Below are 4714 nucleotides of genomic sequence, written 5' to 3' on the forward strand. Positions count from 1 at the left end.
GAGCAGCGTACCACACAAAATCCGAATGCATAATTAATTGCTTTATCAATTAAAGAAACGTCGGAAATTTTCATCTCGTCGTTTCGCTTCGAAGACGAAAAGGGGATAAAGATATTTTTGGATTATTCGACCATTAAATCGAGATAGAAAAATATTTTAATAAAGGCTCGTTTTTCTTTTTCCTTTTTCCGTTTTTTTACTTCTTCTGCATAAGATCTATCTTTGTAATTTCGTATTCTTTTTTCTTGTTTTTTTTTTTTCTTCCTACGATCATCGACGATAGTACCAAGGCAGACGGCCGTAAATTCGTTTGGAAGCTAGCAAACTAAATCATTCTCTCTGTACTCTATGAGACCGGGGAAAGGACGATACGGTCCTCAAACAAACCCGGAGATCCCTTTGCTAGAAATTTAATGCGCCCTAGACTACAGATACCTCTAGAATTTTCAATCTAACGATGATAAAAGAAGAACAGACATGTAAACGTCTCGAACAGAGTCGCTTTTAAATTACGATATCACATATTAACAAGGAATATTACGATCTCTTATATAATATATAACGAGCGATATTTGTTAAATAATATTACGATAAGTGTCATGCATCATCCGGATTAACTTATCAATTAGTATAACAATTTTAATTGTTAAAGAAGAATAGAATAATAAATATACGTATAAAATATTACTTACCATCGATGTTGGCACCATGTGTTATCTATATACTTTATTGAAAAAGTATATCTACACGAATGATAATTGTTATCGGTAGCAGTGATACTCGTGAGGAAGATAACTGCAGACATTAGACAGATAAAATCCGTCGGTAAATCTTGCGTCGATAAATCCAACGTCGATAAATCCAACGTCGATAATCCCAGCGTCGATAATCCCAGAGTCGATAATTCCAGCGTCGGTAAACCTAATATGGTTGATAAAAAGGTACATTTTTTAGCATTCTAAAAGAATTAACAAATAGTAGCAATAAATGTAGAAAGAAGAATGATAGATTGAAATTATCGAAATTAGTCGAAAATAATTTACAGGAGTCTTTACGCGGAATGAATGAAGTGATTTTTCTAATAATTTTTTTACGCACACGATACGCGACATATTGTTGAATAGAATAAAAAGTTACATTAATAAAAAAATAAAAAAATAAATGAAAAGAAATGTAGAGTCTCTTTCTCACTCACTCACTCTATATATAATAATGTTATAATATTAATAAAAATACAAGAACACGAATAAATTTCTCGATGCGACATCAAATTAGACATGATTAAAAACTAATGATTTTATAACGAGATCGAAAATAGAAGAAAAATATTCGTTAAAAATTATAACGATTACTATTAACTAAACATGAGCGAGTTCATTTTCCGATTGGCCGGCTTCACTAAAAATTTGGAGAATTTCTAATTTCACTTTATTGCAATGTCACTACTTAAATTCCGATTGATTCGATCTGAAGAGAATGACCGGCGAACAATTCGAAAAGAAATAATTTCTAACTTTAATACAATAGCTTTTCGAACGAAAGATTCTCGAACAATGGACGATCGTCCATTCGACGAATATTACGAAAATAACTATTGTCACGAAATCGAGATTAATCTTTCTAAAGATCGCATTTCTTTTAACATAATTGACAAAGAATAAAGAGAAGCAAAAAATCATACCATATGCAACGAATATTGAAGCAGAAAAATCAAAATTCACATTATCAAACACGATTAAAATAAGAAGATTCCCGCGCGACCATCAAATCTTGACTGATCAACTTATTTCAAATCTATAACGTATTAATAAACGGATCATCCTCTCGCGACGATTGATTGGCTGATCGTAATTGCGCAACATAATTTTCATCAATCACAGTGAGTTATTCTAAAAAACAAAAGAACCCACCAATAAGAGCGTTTCCTAATAAAATGTTCTTTACATTTATTTTCTTAATATACATATATATTTATTTATGGTTTATCATTAATGATATATTATACGTAAATTATTTTATTTTACAAATCTTAATTAAGTTTCCCATTTATATTATTTATTATATATATATGTATATATATCGTTAAATTAATCGAAATTGAAAGTCGTTAGGCGTTGAAGGTGCAGGCCTCTGCAGCTCAAGACACGAACTAATACGATCAATCTAAAAAAAATTAATATTCTATAAGACAATGTTTAAGACATAATTACGTATGTCGATAAAATCATATAGCCGATATATGGGGCTTAATCGTCAAAATGTGGAATATCAAGAGAACTAAAAAAAAACGGTGAATAATTTAGACCGCCCATCGTCATTCTCTCGAAGCATGTGTGACGTCAGCGATAGATATATAAACAAAATAGGGAGACACAATGTAGGTTATACCTTTCTGACGCGTAACAATTTGTTTTAGTGTGCGATAGAAAATCTTAAAAAATAATAGTATATCTGACAAAAGCAAGAAAGACCATATGCCAGATTACATTTCTCTAAAGACGTATTAATTGAAATGTGTTCGTTAATTGTATAAAATTTATTTTTTTTTCTTTCTTTCTAGTTAAATTTATACAAGTAACAGAAGTGTACTTAAACACTTTTCTTAAATTAAAAATCTTGTACCTATTCAAATAGTTATTAATAATTGTGTATATATCGTTATCAATATATAAGAATAATAAAATAATTAGCAATCCTCGAAGAAATCATTTTAGAGTTTTATTTGATTCTTATCTATTGGCAATATAAAAGGTGAGTAGTTTAAAGTTTAACTAAGAAATTGATAGAAAAAATTTTTGAAATTTGCCTTAAAATATGTAATTATTCGCCCGACAGAATAGAGAAAGATGATTTGAAGAAGAGGATTAGCAGAGAAAGAGAAAAAGAGAAAAGGAAGAAAAAAAATTCGCAATTATGCGCGAGCGTGAAAACGATACGTGAACTCGCAAATGATGAACTCACGCAACAATTGCTTTCGTCTGAGTTAGAGTAAGTAGTTTGCTAGACTATGAACTCATACTTTTCAGTCTCTCATTTGTATTGATATTTCTTTAATGGTAGCGTGCGTCTCGCAATGATCCGTGTTAGATACGACATTGGTATGCGTTTGTTTCACTGTAAAACCATAAAGAATAATAGATATTATTTACACGTATGACAATTGGTGCATAAATTTGTGACTTGAAAGAAATTATTTTTGAATTTAACTATATCTTATCTATTTGTCTGTAAAACTATTATTGGCATTTTATTATTGGCAAAACTATTATTTTAAAAATACATCGAAATATGCAGCCATTCGCCCGGTAATACTTGCGTTACAATTAGATTTCAATATATCGCAAGTATTACCGACCCAGGTCTCACCACGTGGAGGTTGCTTGCATATGGAGACCCATGAGCTAAGAAATTTTCAAAGAAACAAAACTAAATCCCTGGCAGGACTTTTAACAGCGTCCGCGAATAATCATGCCGGCCGACTTTTTTCTTCGAGAAAAACAACATTTGCGCAATCAACGAGAACATTTCTTCGACAACAATTCTTAACCATTTTTTATGTCCTAAATCTCATTTTAAAGACGAAGGTTTTATCTGGATCATATCTTTTTCAAATTTTTCTAAAAGCTTTTAATTTGTGCATAAAACATTTTTGAAAAATACCATTTTTAGAATACGACTCTTTTCCAAGAAAATAAAGCTTTCTCAAAAATTCGAAAAAGATATGGTCTAGATTGAACCTTTGTCTTTAAAACGAGACTTTGTTCATCTAAATCGATCAAGAATTATGCCAATTCTTCTTGTTTGCATAAATCAAGGATAGTGAACAGCCTTAACAAAATATATACCATCTAAGCGTCTACACGAAAATGTGCAGTGGAACTAGGAGCTTTGTCTTTTCCACGGCAGATTTCAAGAGGCGCCACTATAGGAAACGTATTTTTCTTCAAAAAGAAAAAGTCAAAAATAGCGTTTGAATCAGTAATAATTCCAGACTTTATTCTTGATCCGATCTTAATAATCGTGAATTCATTTTAAAGATGAAGATTTATCTTTAAGAGACGGGCTTCATGAATTTTTATCTTAGTTTATAAACTGTTCTGAAAATTTTCGACAAGATTCTTTTTTAACGAAAATAAAGCTTTCTTAAAAATTCAGAAAGGCCGTCTTCTCGTTTAAAACTTCATCACTTAAATGTAATTTTGTTCATTAAAATCGATCAAAAATTATGCCTGGATGCATTGCTAACGTAGACGATTATAAATCTAGGAGTGGTGAACAATCTTAAATACGTTTAGAATTACATAGAATTACCATAGAATTCGAGCTTCTACGCAAGGTAAGAGATTATAACCAATATATTTTACGTCGAATAAGATTTTGAGAAGAAAAATAGTATGAAATAGTACGAAGATATTATGAAACTTGGAATTAAAATCGTTCGACGATTTTGTTTACGAATAAGAAGTAAATTTCTTACAAGTGTAATTGTACTATGAGATATAGCAACGAATGAAAACTCTCTTCGTTCAATGAAAACAATAAAATGATATAATCGGGATAATTTCTGAGGGAATAGCTGAAAAGAAGGGGGAAAAAAATTTCATCGATTTTAACGAATGGTATCGAAAATTGTCGAGGGCACCCGAAGATTCTAGTTACGGCGTTGATCTCGAGGGGAGTCGCTGTCGGCGCATGCGCATTGACAGTACACGGC

The sequence above is a fragment of the Vespa mandarinia genome, chromosome 17 (genome assembly GCF_050613455.1).
Source record: "Vespa mandarinia isolate Hongniang chromosome 17, ASM5061345v1, whole genome shotgun sequence".
Taxonomy (NCBI): domain Eukaryota; kingdom Metazoa; phylum Arthropoda; class Insecta; order Hymenoptera; family Vespidae; genus Vespa; species Vespa mandarinia.